Source organism: Gouania willdenowi, chromosome 15 (assembly GCF_900634775.1).
Source record: "Gouania willdenowi chromosome 15, fGouWil2.1, whole genome shotgun sequence".
Classification (NCBI taxonomy): Eukaryota; Metazoa; Chordata; class Actinopteri; order Blenniiformes; family Gobiesocidae; genus Gouania; species Gouania willdenowi.
Window position 1 is genome coordinate 14,658,095 of NC_041058.1, and position 18,985 is coordinate 14,677,079.

General features: G+C 40.3%; 1 pseudogene; it reads left to right on the plus strand.

Moving 5' to 3' along the window:
• Positions 1-8,751: 8,751 nt before the first annotated feature.
• On the plus strand, positions 8,752-18,262 carry LOC114476362 (S-adenosylmethionine synthase-like; annotated as a pseudogene).
• Positions 18,263-18,985: the final 723 nt, after the last annotated feature.

Below are 18,985 nucleotides of genomic sequence, written 5' to 3' on the forward strand. Positions count from 1 at the left end.
AGGATGACGCTCCCCATTCACTGCTTCGCCTTTTCAATGGTTTTGTCTGCCTTGGGCTGTGCTACCCAAGATACGGCCAGCAACCCAACAATTGGCCTGCTGCATGGTCAATTTAGGCCATGGAAATAGTTTTCTAGGTTGAAAAACTCACAGTAAAGAGTCTATAGATGTACATCATAAAGAACAATACTGGTCATTTGATGTATGGATATTTTATCAACATGTTGATTGCCTTAAAACATCCACTAAGTTCTGTGAGTGACAGGTTGATAGAGGGCCAGTGTCGTAGAAAATTATCCAATAATGTTTAATGATACATTTATATTTGTCGTGTGTATGATTAAGGGGATAATTTGCTTTTTAACTCTGTGCCTGTTTTCTCTTCTTCTTCTTCTTGGGGGTAGCCATTCTCCTTCACACATCTTATCTTATACATATCAAAAGACTCAAACACACACACACACACACACACACACACACACACACACGCACACACACACACGCACACAGGGATGGCCTGTATCTCCTTTTGCCCCTTGTGTTTTAATGCAAACTGTTCCTTTTGGTGGAGGGGGGAAGGGGAGGGGGAGACTGCAGGAATATCATTGCTTCAGGGTTTTTCTCTCTCTCTTGCTGTGAACTTCGAAGCTGGTGGTCGCTCTCTTGTCCTCTCAGTAAATGATCTTGCTCGGGACGGGGGGCCAAACATTCTTCTCAAACAATTGAATTCGTTTATTTTAGTTGTAGAATAAATCCATTTTTATTAATTCATCAACTCATGTCTGTTTCATTGATTTCACAGTTCAGCGGAGAACACCATTAGAGGTAACACTAAATCTACCATTACACCAGGCATTAGTTAACGTGTCGAACTCTCACTAAGGCCATTCAAAAAGCTGTCTGTGGGACCAAAAGTACAGCAGTGAAGGATGTTTTCTTGGTAAACAGGTTAACTATTAGACCTATTGAACATTACCCTTTCTTTGTTTTAGTAGCCATTGTGACGGTCAAAGGGTTGACCTTTTATTTTGAAAGAACTTTCTTCTAATTGTTTCCTTGTTCCTTCTTTGCAGGAGTTGGGTGGGGTTTTGGGTAATCACGTCCACCTGTGGCTCTTTAAAAGGGCCTGATTGAGACTTGCTCTGCCTGCTCCACTCCTGCCCTGGCCATCCATGCTTTTGTTAGTTTAGTTGACTTTGCTACACATCCACGTTATTTTTGTTTAATAATATATTGCTAAACCCTGTGCTTTGGTGTGGTCTCCCTTCTTTGTTGCTACTTTTCAAGCCAGAGTAGTAACAAGTGGGGGCTTGTCTGGTTTTTGGGTAAGTTTGTCTTCCAAAATAACCTGATTACCTATACAGTGTATAATTAAAATATTTTGTTTATTAAAAAAAATATAGATATATATAAATAAATAATAATAATGTTTTTTTTTAGAGAGATCACATGTTTTGGTAAAGTTTGGTCATCCTCTTGCATGTTTTGATTGACTGGCTCTCCCAGTGTAGAATAGGGGTGTTCAGCTTGGTTTTTTCAACCACTCCTACGGGCACCCATTTATTATTTTAGTTTGTTTTTTTTGGGGCGAATCCTGGGCGGAGTGTATACTCTGGCAGGGGCTTCACGCCTCAAGCCTGGCAAGTCCCAGAAGACAGACTAGGTTAAGATCCTTGGTAGGTAGGACGCTGGGAGTGTTCAGGGTTTGTAGTTTGCAGAGGATTGGACTTATTGGTTTGGGGTTTGTTTGACAGGGTATTTGTGAGTTTGGGAAGCTTGGGGTGGCCATGGGTTGGAGCAGACTTTGTGGCATGCCTCTGAGTTTTAGGTTTGTGACTTTCAGTATTTTGAGGCATCAAGCTTGAGTTAAATTACACTCAGAGATTTTAGCTCTGTACTGTTTTTTTTTTTTTTTTTTTTTTTTTTTTTTTTGGTGTTTCCACTATGGCTTTAGTTGAAAGTTTTGCTCAATTGCCATCAGAAGAGCTGTTAAACAGTTATTCGAGGGAACAACTGTTACAGTTAGTCGAACATTATGGCATTGATATTGGGAATAGGAAGTTAAAAGATGAAATTAAATTGTGTATAAGAGCTGTTTTGGTGCATAAGGGGGTTTTGCCAGGGAAAAGTATGGTGACGGTAAATGAAGCTGATTCTTTGAGTTTTGAACAAAAAAGGGAGTTACTTATGTTAGAAATGGAGAAAGAAAAGATGGCCATTGAGCAGATGAAGATTACACTCGAGAGAGAAAGGGTTCAGTTGGAGCAGGATAGGTTAAAAATGGTTGGTTTTGATAGTTCTAGTCTAAGAAGGGAGTCAGATTTGATATCTAATTTGCGTCTTGTTCCAAGGTTTGATGAGAGTGATCCAGATACATTTTTTTCACTTTTTGAGAGAGTAGCTAACGCTAGAGGTTGGCCGGAGACTGAACGAGTTGTTATGTTGCAGTCGGTTTTTACAGGGAAAGCTCAAGCTGCTTACTCTGCCCTAAATGAACGTGACAGCCAGAGGTATGCAACTGTCAAAGAAGCTGTATTAAGGGCCTATGAGTTGGTTCCAGAGGCCTATAGGCAGCGGTTCAGGTCATGGAGGAAGGCTGAGAAGCAGTCCCATATTGAGTTTGCCAAGGATTTGTGTAAACTTTTCAGTCGGTGGTGCTCTGCTTTGGATGTTACAACATATGAGGAGCTTAGTGACCTGATTATATTTGAACAGTTTGTTGACTGTGTTCCACCAGAAGTTGCAACTTACATCAGAGAACGAGGGAGAGTTACAGTTTCTGAGGCAGCTATCATAGCTGATGAATATGTTTTGGCACACAATGGGAAAAGTAGTAGAAATTATCCCACAGATGTGTTCCCTACTAAGCCTGTAACTCATTCAAAGTTTACAAGGTTTGAGTCGTCTAGACCGTGTCACTTTTCAAAATCACGAGGTTCTGATCAACTGTGCAACTATTGCCATGAAAGGGGTCACTGGAAAGCTGAATGTCCTGTGTTAAGATGCAAATCAATTCTTATCTCTCAACAGGAATTGGTGGCTGAACAAAGAGCTGATGCATCCTTGAGTGAAATGTTTGATCAAGTGCAGCCTGCTCAAGAAGCAAGAAGTTCAGCATTTGGGTATTTTCTAAAGAATGAGGTGCTGGTTAGAAAATATATTCCTCAAGGAATTGACTTGTTGGGGATTCCAGTTTTTCAAATTGTTGTGCCAACTAAATTCAGAGATAAAGTGTTATCATGCTCTCATGACCGCACGGGGCATTTGGGAGTTAAGAAAACCTACAATCATGTTCTCCGTTATTTCTTTTGGCCTCGTCTAAAGCGTGACATTGCAGCCTATATTAAAACCTGTCATACATGTCAAATTACAGGGAAACCAAATCAGTCGATTAGACCCGCACCACTTCATCCAATATCTGCAGTTGAAAGTCCTTTTGAACACTTGATAATTGACTGTGTTGGGCCTTTGCCTAAATCGAAATCTGGTTCTCAGTATTTGTTAACTGTAATGTGTTTGGTTACTCGGTATCCAGCTGTGTATGCACTACGTAATATAACTGCTAAGTCTGTTGTTAAAGCACTATCACAGTTCATGGCTATATTTGGTATACCAAAAATTATCCAAAGTGATCAGGGATCAAATTTCTCATCACACCTGTTTGCCCAAATTCTAAAACAGCTTAACATAAAGCACAATCAGGCCTCAGCATATCATGCCCAGAGCCAAGGAGCTTTAGAGAGATTCCACCAAACTCTAAAATCACTATTGCGCTCCTATTGCACAGAGTTAAGCAAAGATTGGGAAGAGGGTTTGCCATGGTTGCTTTTAGCAGCAAGAGAGGTTTGCCAAGAGAGTACTGGTTTCAGTCCGAATTACTTAGTCTTTGGCCATAAAGTCCGAGGTCCATTGGCTGTACTTCATGATAGTTGGGCCACAGATGAACCTCCAGCTAATTTATTGGACTACGTTAATGGTTTTCGCCATCGCCTTTACACAGCAGGACAGTTGGCTAAACAGAAATTGGCTAATGCACAGAACAAAATGAAAATCTGGTATGACAGACGTTCTGAGAAGCGACAATTTAGTGAAGGGGATCAGGTTTTGGCTTTGTTGCCAATTTTGGGGTCACCATTTCAAGCAAAGTTTCATGGCCCTTACACTGTGGTGAAGCAGCTTTCAGAACTTAATTATCTAATTGAAACTCCCGACAGAAAAAAAAGACAGCAGCTTTGCCACATTAATCTTCTAAAACCCTATTATATGAGAGAGTCTTTGCATGTTGAGTCTACGACTCTTTTTTCCAATGGTCAACATGTATGAAAAACATCCTTTCTGTGTTTTAATGCTATTTTAACAAACTTCCAGTAGAATAGCTTTATAGTGGCGTTTGTTGATAAAAAAAAAAGAGACTAATCAATGGCGAAGATGACGTGTAAGCGTTTATCTGTATACGTAGCCAAAACACTCAACATGTGTTAATTTGTGTTTTAGTGACGTAATAACCAACAGCATTATATAACCAATAACTTTGAAAAGCAACAGATGGGAAACACATACAAGATTTATCAATGGGGGACGATAACTGCTAATTTTTTGTGTGTGTGTGTGTGTGTGTGTGTGTGTGTGTGTGTGTGTGTGTGTGTGTGTGTGTGTGTGTGTGTGTGTGTGTGTGTGTGTGTGTGTGTGTGTGTGTGTGTGTGTGTGTGTGTGTGTGTGTGTGTGTGTGTGTGTGTGTGTGTGTGTGTGTTGTGTGTGTGTGTGTGTGTGTGTGTGTGTGTGTGTGTGTGTGTGTGTGTGCGCGTAAAGATATGAAAAAGTGTGTGAAAGAGAGATTTTTAAAGTAAATATATTGGAGGTGTTTTTCAATCTTCTGTGAGCATGTCTGTTAATGATTACATGGCTGCTCCGTTTGTATATGATTACTCAAAGCTTCACTAGTTGGAATAGGTTCATATCCACTTCTTTCTCTTTCGCCATCTCTCTGTTTTTGGAATTGACGCTAAAAGTGAGGGCTGAACATGCTGTTATTGAGAGCTTGTCAGTAATTCGGATGACTGATGAATTATTTGAACAATGTGTATTTTGGGGCTCAGTTGGTAGAGGGGTTGTTTTCTGTTTGATCCCAGTGCAATACATGCCTATGTGTTGAAGTGTCCTTGGGCAAGACACTGAACCCCAAGTTGCTGCCAATGGTTGATTAGTGCCTTGATGGCAGCTCGGTCCCATTGGTGTGTGAATGTGTGAATAAAGTGATATTGTGAAGTGCTTTGGGACTACCTCAGTGGTTATAAAGCGATATATAAAGCAAGTTCATTTATTTTATACAGTGAGTTGCCTGCATTTTTTAATGTGGTTGTTGACCACATTGATCATTATATTACTACAGTCTGTTGGTGTGTAGGACTGATTATTGTCCAAATGTTTTTGATTCATCATTGAGGATATACCTTGATGTTAAAATATGCCTAAGTGCATATATCTCAGTAGTATTTATACTAATGACTTGGTAAACAGTGGATGTATTCAGATAGTTATTAAATACACTCAATTATATTAAAGCCAATGTTTTGTCCTTGTAGAATATTTTAGGCTTAAATTGAACTGTTTTGGAAAAACCTCGTGTAATCGACCAGTCAAATAGTTGATAAGGAAATTTCAGTGTCGTAGAATAATAGTCAGTTAACTTGGCAACATCCCTAGTGTCATCGGGGGAAGTGTGATGCTTGAGTGCGATAGTGGTGATATTTCAGTCATTAGTGGCATCAAGGCAGAGAAATGTGCTGAGTGTCCAAAATGGGCTGGAATAGAGACAGGATGACGCTCCCCATTCACTGCTTCGCCTTTTCAATGGTTTTGTCTGCCTTGGGCTGTGCTACCCAAGATACGGCCAGCAACCCAACAATTGGCCTGCTGCATGGTCAATTTAGGCCATGGAAATAGTTTTCTAGGTTGAAAAACTCACAGTAAAGAGTCTATAGATGTACATCATAAAGAACAATACTGGTCATTTGATGTATGGATATTTTATCAACATGTTGATTGCCTTAAAACATCCACTAAGTTCTGTGAGTGACAGGTTGATAGAGGGCCAGTGTCGTAGAAAATTATCTAATAATGTTTAATGATACATTTATATTTGTCGTGTGTATGATTAAGGGGATAATTTGCTTTTTAACTCTGTGCCTGTTTTCTCTTTTTCTTCTTGGGGGTAGCCATTCTCCTTCACACATCTTATCTTATACATATCAAAAGACTCAAAACACACACACACACAACCACACACACACACACACAACCACACACACACAACCACAACCACACACACAACCACACACACACACACAACCACACACACGCACGCACACAGGGATGGCCTGTATCTCCTTTTGCCCCTTGTGTTTTAATGCAAACAGTTCCTTTTGGTGGAGGGGGGAAGGGGAGGGGGAGACTGCAGGAATATCATTGCTTCAGGGTTTTTCTCTCTCTCTTGCTGTGAACTTCGAAGCTGGTGGTCGCTCTCTTGTCCTCTCAGTAAATGATCTTGCTCGGGACGGGGGGCCAAACATTCTTCTCAAACAATTGAATTCGTTTATTTTAGTTGTAGAATAAATCCATTTTTATTAATTCATCAACTCATGTCTGTTTCATTGATTTCACAGTTCAGCGGAGAACACCATTAGAGGTAACACTAAATCTACCATTACACCAGGCATTAGTTAACGTGTCGAACTCTCACTAAGGCCATTCAAAAAGCTGTCTGTGGGACCAAAAGTACAGCAGTGAAGGATGTTTTCTTGGTAAACAGGTTAACTATTAGACCTATTGAACATTACCCTTTCATTGTTTTAGTAGCCATTGTGACGGTCAAAGGGTTGACCTTTTATTTTGAAAGAACTTTCTTCTAATTGTTTCCTTGTTCCTTCTTTGCAGGAGTTGGGTGGGGTTTTGGGTAATCACGTCCACCTGTGGCTCTTTAAAAGGGCCTGATTGAGACTTGCTCTGCCTGCTCCACTCCTGCCCTGGCCATCCATGCTTTTGTTAGTTTAGTTGACTTTGCTACACATCCACGTTACTTTTGTTTAATAATATATTGCTAAACCCTGTGCTTTGGTGTGGTCTCCCTTCTTTGTTGCTACTTTTCAAGCCAGAGTAGTAACAAGTGGGGGCTTGTCTGGTTTTTGGGTAAGTTTGTCTTCCAAAATAACCTGATTACCTATACAGTGTATAATTAAAATATTTTGTTTATTAAAAAAAATATAGATATATATAAATAAATAATAATAATGTTTTTTTTTTGGAGAGATCACATGTTTTGGTAAAGTTTGGTCATCCTCTTGCATGTTTTGATTGACTGGCTCTCCCAGTGTAGAATAGGGGTGTTCAGCTTGGTTTTTTCAACCACTCCTACGGGCACCCATTTATTATTTTAGTTTGTTTTTTTTGGGGCGAATCCTGGGCGGAGTGTATACTCTGGCAGGGGCTTCACGCCTCAAGCCTGGCAAGTCCCAGAAGACAGACTAGGTTAAGATCCTTGGTAGGTAGGACGCTGGGAGTGTTCAGGGTTTGTAGTTTGCAGAGGATTGGACTTATTGGTTTGGGGTTTGTTTGACAGGGTATTTGTGAGTTTGGGAAGCTTGGGGTGGCCATGGGTTGGAGCAGACTTTGTGGCATGCCTCTGAGTTTTAGGTTTGTGACTTTCAGTATTTTGAGGCATCAAGCTTGAGTTAAATTACACTCAGAGATTTTAGCTCTGTACTGGTTTTTTTTTTTTTTTTTTTTTTTTTTTTTTTTTTTGGTAATTATATGGTAATGATCTACTGATTTTGGGATCATCGTTCTTGTAAATATTCAACCATGACTGTGTGAGGGACAGGAATTCTCCCAAGTTAGAGAAAAAAAAATTGGTGGATGTTTTACAGAATCTTAAACAAGCATTACATAACATTGACCAAAGCTACTAACAGACGACAAGAAAGATCTAACATTAACCTGAGTGCAGAGATAGAAAAGACTAAAGGGAAACAAAGATAACACACAGGATGTCTAAAACTAAAAACCAAAGGAAAAACAAAACACTCGGTGTTTAAATGACTGAATCAAAATCAAACAGTGGGGGGCGCTAGTGGGCCAGCAATGGAGTAGGTCGTGTCTGTGGAGCCTCCCGCTAATCAATGCTAAAAGTGTCACAAACTATTATTTCTTCGACCTACATGCGTATATCATTTACATCAGAAGGAAGTTAAGAGTGTAGGGTGACGCTTTGCCCACAAATTTCTGTTCGACATGGCGTCTAGCTTACGAAAATACAAATACTCCGGAGCTAACGCTAAGCTAACCAGGCCGAAAGCCACCGCAGCTAACCCAGAGGAGGCAGCTAGCCTGACTGAAGCCGAGGAACAAAGCACCGACGAGGAGCAGAATATCATCGCAGACTTGAAATCTCAAGTTATTCTGTCTATCAAAGAAGACATCTCATCTGTGATAAAAGAAGAACTCAGGAGAGCGCTCGCGGAGGACTTCGGCGCCATTAAGACTGAATTGCAATCAGTAAGGGACGAAATCACTAGCTGCAGGGAAGCTACATGCAAACAGGTGGATGAGGTGAAAGCCACGGTGAAGGACATTGAAAGCGGCCTCTCCACCTGGAGTGATGAAGTAGTGACTCTGCAATCTACGGTATCTGAGCTCAAAAAGAGCTGATCGATTTGAGAGCAAAGTGTGAGGATAGGGAAAGCAGAATGCGGAGGTCCAACATACGCATAAGCGGAGTCGAGGAAGGCCCAGATACCAGTACCACCGCGGCTGTGTCAAAACTATTGAGAGAGGTCCTTAAAATGAGCAAGGAAGTCATGATTGATCGCTCGCATAGAAGCCTTGTTCCTAAACGCCCAGGAGGGAAGCCGCGAGCCATCATAGCGAAGCTTCATTATGACCAGGACTGCGTTGAGGTGCTCCGCCGTGCCCGTACCCTGGGTCCGCTCAAATTGAATGGTCAGCCCATCGCCATCTTCCCCGACTTCACCCCGACCGTCGCACGGGCTCGTGCCGCCTTCACGGAAGCCCGGAGACTTCTCCGTGATCAACCAGGGGTCCGGTACGGCATCGTTTTCCCAGCGCGACTCCGCATTACGCACAATGGAGTGGAAAAGGAGTTTGTGGACGCCACAGCTGCCGTGACAGGCTCCGAACGTGACGCTGGGGACCAGTGGTCCATAAGAGGATTTCACCAGCCCATGTTTGTGTATTCTGAATTCTGACCAATCGAGGTAATATTCTCAACTTTTTCTGCAAAGTGGACATTGATTTTCATCATATTTCTGGACCATAAAGTGACATTTTGCTATTCCTAATGTGTTATATTTGTTCTCACTCTTACAGTTAACAGTAGGTGATTTATATTTAGCGGGAGCCTGCTCCGTTCTGGTTTATGGCACCAAACAAGCACTATATGTGTGGATTTATGTGGAAGAGGTTCTGTGGTCATCACGTTCAGGATGACAGAGTTGTACTAAATGTACGAGGGTTGGGAATTTGCCAGACAGGTTTATTTTCAGTTAATGTAGTTTTTCTTAAACTTATGTTTTTTTTTTTTTTTTATACCATGTTTTACAATTTTCATTTCTTATTGTTGAATAACTTTCTCACTTTGCAGTATACGGTGAATGGCTGGTTCGAACAGTGGCTGTAATGTTAATTTTGTGAGCTGGGATGTCAAATCAATGAACCATCCAGTGAAACGTAACAAAGTTCTTGCTCATTTACATAAACTCAAGGTTGACATAGCTTTCCTTCAGCCAAGATGCAACTCTTTTCAGTTTTTTTTATTTATTGAAGGCATAAATGTATACAATCAGAAAACTTTTTTTTAGCAAAACAGATTTTACAACATAAAACCTCTTAAATTAAAGGAATTAAATTAAAATCCTCCACAACCCAGAGTTAGAACAGAATACAAAAAGGCAGCTGTGAGGCAGCAGGCTACAGTGTGGACTCGTCTTATTGGTTGCTTAGATCGATCGTAGGTTCATTGTCCCCAATGGTTTGTGTCCCAATGTCTCTCAGTCCTCCTCCCATGGACACCATCACCATGAAGACTCTGGATATGCCGGCAAACTCAAAGGCAAACGTCCCATAAAACAGCATGACTGTGACACAGAACACCCACTCAAAGATGGCAGAGGCGTGCTGTAGGGTGAAGCTCTCCAGGGTGCCGCTTTTTTTTTTTTTTTTTTTTTTTTTAAAAGGATTTTTTTGGCTCTAGTGGCCTTTATATGACAGTTGCTTGACAGGAAAGGGGTCAGAGAGAGTAGGGAATGACACGCAGGAAAGGGTCCCAGGCCGGGAATCGAACCTGGACCCGCTGCGGGTGAGGAACTATAGCCTCTGTACATGGGGCGGGCGCTCAACCCAGTCATAATAAACACAGAGGCCCATTGTGTTTATATAATCTATAAGTCAGAAGAAGGAGGAACTTTTTACTATCTAGGAGAAAATTAAGAGTTATCATCATCTGATGATTCCTCTTACTAAGGGTGTCAGAAAAATGGATTCGGTGATATATCGCAATATTTTACCACACAATTATCGTGTCAATTCAAAAAAATGTTAATCGATTTTTTTAAATCATGTTTTTTACCAAAAAAAAAAATAAATGTAATGGCACTAACATATGCATAGCATGTAAACTCCCAGTCACTGTGTGAATGAACCACATCAGACCTTGTTAAACTACGTCACTCCTCAATGCATTTTAGCTTAAAAGATTTTCATAAAACATACTTAGCACTTTTATAGATGTATGTGGTTGTATGACAGTTTGATAAACATCCTACTTGTTTTTGATACTGGTGCTTGAATTACAGTTAGTTAGCATTTACTTGTTTTTGCAAGTTTAAAAAAAATAAATAAATAGTATTTCATACCATTTTGTACTTGTAAAGGTGAAATTTGTAATTATTGACATCAATATATATTGTATTGTTTAGTATTGGGATATATCGTATCGTGACATGCAAATCGTATCGTAAGATCCATTGTGGTAGCACACCCCTACCTCTTACTGTACGTTGTATTTTTATTTACCAGCTTTTATAGATTGTCTCGTCTTAACAAACCTTACCTAGAGCTGGGCGATATATCGAATATACTCGATATATCGCAGCTTGTAGTCTGTGCGGTGTTGAAAATGACCATACCGTTAAACTCGCGGACTTTTTTTTTTTTTTTTTTTTTGAAATGTCATCTTAATGACAACATGCACAAAAGGGCACTATTTGTTTTAAAATATTGTAGTGGCGTTATGTACAAAAAGTGCACTTTAATTTTGTGTTTTGAAATGCCATGTGAGTTGCATCCTGCACTATTGTCTTGTTTTGAAATGTCTCTGTGACAATTTTGCACAGAACGTGCACTTTCTGTTGACAATTTTATGTTTGAGCCACTCACTGTTTAATAAATACAGTTATGTCAACTTTGACTTAGTTGTGATATCCCCTTTTTTGCATGAAAGTTTAAAATTGGCATATATTAATGCAGTATGATCAAGAATGTTTTAATGTAGACATATAGAATCATCATACTGGTGTGATTTTGTGCATCAAAGTGTTAATTCAAGGGTAATGCAAAATATCGAGATATATATCGTGTATCGTGACACGGCCTAAAAATATCGCGGTATTTATAAAAGGCCATATCGCCCAGCCCTAACCTTACCACTACAACTTGTTAATTCTACACTTGTTTGCCAGCTACTCACTGATCAGTCACAGAACAACGAGCATGAGCAGTTCTCAATTTCCCAAAATGAGAAAAAGAATTAGAGAAATAGTGAACATCCAACTGTTATTGTCTGCCTGCTACTCAATGGTTAAAGTCAAAGCAGGTCCACCAGTCAATAGTTGCGTGGTTTGAAAATATTCAAACTATTCACAGATTTTCAGGGCCAACCAATATTTTAATGTTGATACTTTGCAGTCTGAACAGAGCGTAATACTCTCTTATCCATGCAAAGTATCTTTTCATTGTCTTGAATATCGGTAAAATATTTGTCATGCAGCTACATGACTGAGTGCGACATTGAATAAAGGAAGCAAAGATGGCTACATGTAACATTCATCTACTCGAAGCCTCGAAGACTGACATCTGTCAACAGCTGGAAAGGATACTGAGCACCAGAGCCACGAAGGCCAGCAGGGCCATGCAGAGCCGGAGGTGGGCCATGTTGTACTGGCAAGTCGGTATTTTAATTGAACACTTTAATTTATCTTCCACATGCTAATGTATTCTGTAAATATCTAAATTATTAATGTCTCTGCGTGTTTTGTTCCCACAGACAAGATTTGTGACCAGATCAGTGATGCTGTGTTGGACGCTCACCTAAAGCAGGATCCTGATGCCAAAGTGGCCTGTGGTGAGCCAATGGGAATCCACATGAAATCATTCCATCTTAACATGAAGGAAGAGGGACAGAAGAGCTAATTCATGTCTTAAACTGTCTTAAGTTGTCTCCCACATTTTAAACTTGTGCTTTAAGTCATACGACGAGCAGGCAAGAGAAGCAGCTATTTGAATGACATTTGGCCCAACTTTTGTTAAATCTCGATTCAATCGTCATATCTGATAAGAGGCTCGGGTATGTTTTTGTAAACAGAGACAGTGTGTAAGACCGGCATGGTGTTGCTTTGTGGAGAAATCACGTCCCGTGCTAACGTGGACTACCAGAGGGTGGTGAGGGACACCATTAAACACATCGGCTATGACAACTCCGACAAAGGTAAGAATACAACTTCTAAAGGTGACGTAAATCAAGCTAGCACACACTATTTCTACTCAGCTCTCTCTCCTTTGTTGCCTGTCTTCAGGTTTTGACTATAAGACGTGTAACGTGCTGGTGGCTCTAGAGCAGCAGAGTCCAGACATCGCCCAGGGTGTCCACATTGACAGGACGGAGGAGGACATCGGAGCTGGAGATCAGGTTCATCTCTGCTCTACCTCGTGTCAATAGTGCTTCCTGTACAGGTTCACAGACATTTGACTAACACACGTGTCAAACTCAAGGCCCGGGGGCCAAATACAGCCCCCTTAGAGCATCAAATTCGTCCCGCTCGAGAAAGTAAAAATGATAGAAAAAACATGAAACATTTTGTAAATTACCGACTAATTCAGCTGTAGATATTTAAGCCCCTTCAAATACAAACATTCAATTCAATTCCACAATATCTGCAGAGCTCAGTTTTCCAGTTCTTATATCACATGACGGCAGTCATTTTCAATCTCAAATTGTTGAAAGAACTCTCAGTTTTTCCAAAATCTGGCAAATTTTCCTCAAATTATTCCACGAAAATTCCCAAAGTGGAGACTGATATAAAAACAAACGTTATAATTTATATGAGGAAATGCAAACCAGGGGACATTAATGTTGAGTTTGCTCTTTTTCCACCTAAAATCTGTATCCGTATTTAGCCCCTGAACTAAAATGAGTTTGACACCCCTGGGCTAACATATAGAGACAGACAGACCTGGTGTCACACACCCATTCACGCCGAGAGCCAATTTATGGGCTCCAATCAACCTAGCGTGTATGTTTTTGGGCTGTGGGGGATCAGTCGGCAGACAACCCAAAGAAAACCCCTGTAAATAAAAAATGCAGGCTCTGTCAAACACAGGGTGTCGTCTAACTTTGTATCTCCTCTGCAGGGTTTGATGTTCGGCTACGCCACAGATGAGACGGAGGAGTGCATGCCTCTCACCATCATGTTAGCTCACAAACTCAACTCAAAGATGGCTGAGCTCAGGCGCGACGGACACATCCACTGGCTGCGTCCTGATTCAAAAACACAGGTGATCCAGAAAGGATAATCAGGGTTTTGGTTCGCGCTCTCCAGATGTCAGCACCAAAATCCCAACATTTGAGACAACTGTGAACGTGTTTTTAAGGAACGAATTTTTTTATAAAAATAAAAACAAAACAATGATAACAATTGAAAAACAAAATAAAAATACATAAGATCTGTAGCAATGGAACCGTGGTGTTCCTTTTTCTATTCCCTTTCTTTCTTTTAGTCTCTTTTACACTTGTAATAATTCCTCCGATGTATCTCTTAGACAAAATCAGACCTAATCAGGATGCCTGTTTGTTTCACTCAGAGACAGTAAAATGCAAATATTATATTTAATCTTCTTGCAAAAGAGAATAAATGGCATGCTTCTGCCTTCAGGTGACGGTTCACTACGAACAGAAAAACGGAGCCGTGATCCCCAAAAGGGTTCACACCATCGTGATCTCAGTCCAACACGATGACTGCATCTCTCTGGAGGAGCAGCAGAGGGTCCTGAAGGAGAAGGTACAGCTTCACTAACAGCCTTAACCAAACTCTGAGCAATGCAAAGCCTCAACTGTTTTCATCAGGTCATCAAAGCTGTGGTTCCGGCCAAATATTTGGACGACAAAACCGTCTACCATCTCCAACCAAGTGGTCGCTTTGTTATTTGAGGACCACAGGTGAAAACTCATTTTAAAAAGATATTTAGCAGCAAATATTTTGGAAGGAAATTCTAAAATATAATTATTTTGTATTTCACTCAACAGGGCGATGCTGGTGTGACTGGTAGGAAGATCATTGTAGACACCTACGGAGGATGGGGAGCTCATGGAGACGGAGCTTTCTCCGGTAAAGACTTTTCAAAAGTGGATCGATCTGCTGCGTACGCTGCTCGCTGGGTGGCCAAGTCTCTGGTTAAAGCCAAACTGTGCAGGAGAGTTCTGGTCCAGGTGAGCTAACCCAGGTTCCCCCAAACAGGTCCTGGTTAAAGTTCACATTCATGTATTCCACTGGGTACATGTGTTACAGGTGTCCTATGCTATCGGCGTGGCCCACCCTCTGTCTATCTCCTTGTTTACCTACGGGTCCTCACAGAAAACAGAGTCCGAACTGCTCCACATTGTCAACAAGAACTTTGATCTGAGGCCGGGAGTCATCGTCAGGTCAAACACTTTAATATGAAGCGATGCATCATTCTGGCTGCTTGGTTTTACTCCAAAAGTAATATGAAATAGCTTTTAATGATTAATAGGCAAGGCAAGGCAAGGCAAATTTATTTATATAGCGCATTTCATACTCAAGGCAACTCAATGTGCTTTACATGATAAAACATTCAATTGTTTAAAATCAATAAGAACATTTAAATCAATAAGAACAATTAAAATCATCAGTAAAATCAATTAAAATCATCAGTAAAATCATCATTACATCAACAACATGACAAAAAATCTCTCTCTCAATCATATGCAGTAGAGAAAAAAAGTGCCTTTAACTTTGATTTAAAAATGTTCACATTGGATGCTGACTTCAGCTCCGCTGGCAGTCTGTTCCACTTCTTTGCAGCATAACAACTAAAAGCAGCATCACCATGTTTACTGTGAACTCTGGGCTCCACTATCTGATCTGTGTCCATTGATCTGAGAGACCTGCTGGGTTCATACCTGACTAACATGTCACTGATGTATTCTGGACCAAACCCATTCACAGATTTATACACCAGCAGCAGAACTTTAAAGTCTATTCTGAGGCTGACTGGGAGCCAGTGTAAAGACTTTAAAACTGGAGTAATGTGCTCTGACCTCTTTGTTCTGGTTAAGACCCGAGCTGCAGCGTTCTGAACCAGCTGTAGCTGTTTGATGCTCTTTTGGGGGATTCCTGTCAGAAGACCATTACAATAGTCCAGTCTGCTGGAGATAAAAGCATGGACCAGTTTCTCCTGATCTTTCTGAGCCATTAAACCTTTCACTCTGGAGATGTTCTTTAGGTGGTAGAAGGCTGTTTTTGTGATAGATTTGATCTGACTGCTGAATGTAAGATCTGAGTCAATCAGAACACCAAGGTTTTTGACTTGGTCTTTAGCTTTTAAAGATCGAGACTCAAGATAATTGCTGACAGCAGTCCTCTTTTCCTTGTTACCAAAGACAATCACCTCCGTCTTGTCATGGTTTAGTTGAAGGAAGTTTTCACTCATCCAGCAGTTTACTTTTTCTAAACAGTCAATAGAACAGTAATAGAAAACAACTAGTCTGGGACACTCGGATGGACTGATCAATGGTTCATGGCTCAACTTTTCTGGGACACTCGTGTGGTCTATCCTTCTATCCTATTCTGTTTCTGTTCACTAACCCCAACCAGTCGAAGCGGATGGCTGCCACCTCTGAAACTGGTTCCGCTGGAGATTTCTTCTTCCCACTGTCACTAAATACTTGTTCGTTTGGATCTTATTGGGTTCTTTCTTTCTTACTATGGACTTTATATTTTGCGCTATATAAATAAAGTAGAATTGAACTAGAAATGACATTAATGACAGCAATGGATGAATGTGATGTTGATAAATACGTACACAGAGCTTTACCTGAGGGTGTTTCATTGTTAGCAGATCGTAGACTGAGACTTTGATTTAGTGTCATGGATTGATTCTGCCTCTCCCAGTTTATTTACAGTGCAAAGCAGAGTACACCCAGGAGAGGGTGCCAGTCGTTCACAAGTCAAACACACAGTCCTCATCAATTATAGACTCACTGAACCTAAACTGCATTATCAACACACAGCTCATGCTATGCTATTCCTATGTTTACATTTTTGTTCTATCATTAACTGTTTTCCTAATAGTTTGGGACGTTTTTACGATACAAATACATCAACTATGCTGAAATGTGTGGTTTGTCTGGATAAACACAGCGTCCCTTTATGCCACATGTGTCAAACTCAAGGCCTGGGGGCCAATTCCGGCCCTTTAGAGCATCCAATTTGGCCCGCAGGAGAAAGTCAAAATGGAAGAAAAATATTGAACTAATTTGGTTGTATATATCGCAGTCCTTCAAAATACACATTTTCAATTAAACTTTACACTATTTGCCAGCACTCAGTTTCCCCATGTGTATATTATATGTTGGAAATCATTTTTAAAAACAATGTGTTAAAATAACTCTACACTATTCCACAAAATTTCCACAAATTAATCACAAAATCAATTAAATTAGGCAAAGATCCTGACCTCTCACTTATTTCTTGGATATTATCAGTGCCTTTATACTTTAAAGGCAGAAGTGCAAAGTAGGGCATATTATTGTTGAAATTTCTTGTTTTCCTGCCTATAATCTGCAGCCCACTTGAGATCAAACTGGTCCGTATTTGGCCCCTAAACTAAAATGATCTGCTTTAATGCGGATATCAAATCCTACACGTTCTTAATACAGTACATGAAACAAGTCTCATGTTGAATTGATGTCTTGATTGCTTTCCCCTCACAGGGAGCTGAATCTGAAGAGGCCTATCTACCAGCAGACCGCCTCTTATGGACACTTTGGCCGACCAGAGTTTTCCTGGGAACAGCCTAAGAAACTTGTCTTCTGAATACTCAACAAGATGCCTCTGCAACAACTGCCTGCTTCATCAACTGATGACCTTTTTTTTAAAGTTACGGAGAGATAAGACATCTTTAAGTGAGTCTCAGAGTGACGAGTAGTGGGACATTCTTTTGGTGAGAAGGGAGTCAGTGTCAAAGACATCTGAGAAACAGGTCTTAACTTTCCAGCACATAAACACTCATATTGTTTTTTTTTAAACTTAGGTACAATCATTTCAGCCACAAACATTTGAGAATAAAGGCATCCTGTAGATCTGTGTGCAACACCACACCACAGTGACCTGTTTGTTGTACCTTAACCTCAGTGTGTTTTTATTTTTATTTAGTTTTTTCTTTAAAGGTGCTAATGACAACCAGTCTAAAACAGCTCAGGAAATGACCTTAGATCTTTGTATGGAGCAAAATGTTATTTTGTAGGGTGTGTGTGTGTGTGCCACAGGAAGCTGTTTGTACTGTTTGTAGAGACGGGTCATTAGGATGCAGTGGGATGTTAATGTGTGATTGTTCACCTGCTGGTTTGTTTTTTCCAACCTTTCTCATTTTTCTACCTGTAGGCCTTCTGCTGTGCATGTTTGAGAGTGATTTAGTCTTAATTTGGACTTAATTGTTCATCTCTGCTTTTCTTTGCCATAGATAACCCACCACAGTCTTTTGTGGACCACTAAAGTCTTAACGATTTGGCATTGTTTAAAACCAGTGCTGCCCTACGTTGATGTTTTTTTTTGGTCTGCCCCTTTCTTGCAAGTTCATGCTCAATGTGAAATTTAAGTTCATAGAATTTTTGTTTGTCAGCTTGCACCACAAATCTGTGAAACCAAACAATGTAAATAAACCATTTTCAAAAAATCAATCTCTTTGCTGCGACATCAAGCCAAGATGCAACTCTTGTCAGTTTTTTTATTTATTGAAGGCATAAATGTATACAATCAGAAGACTTTTTTCAGCAAAATAGATTTTACAACATAAAACCTCTTTGGTTTTCATTGACAAAAGGATATATTTATATAAGGCACAGGGAGAGTTTGTTGTTCGGCTCAGGGTGGGAGGAGGTTTACACGTTTAAATTATATGGTAATGATCTACTGATTTTGGGATCATCGTTCTTGTAAATATTCAACCATGACTGTGTGAGGGACAGGAATTCTCCCAAGTTAGAGAAAAAAAAATTGGTGGATGTTTTACAGAATCTTAAACAAGCATTACATAACATTGACCAAAGCTACTAACAGATGACAAGAAAGATCTAACATTAACCTGAGTGCAGAGATAGAAAAGACTAAAGGGAAACAAAGATAACACACAGGATGTCTAAAACTAAAAACCAAAGGAAAAACAAAACACTCGGTGTTTAAATGACTGAATCAAAATCAAACAGTGGGGGGCGCTAGTGGGCCAGCAATGGAGTAGGTCGTGTCTGTGGAGCCTCCCGCTAATCAATGCTAAAAGTGTCACAAACTATTATTTCTTCGACCTACATGCGTATATCATTTACATCAGAAGGAAGTTAAGAGTGTAGGGTGACGCTTTGCCCACAAATTTCTGTTCGACATGGCGTCTAGCTTACGAAAATACA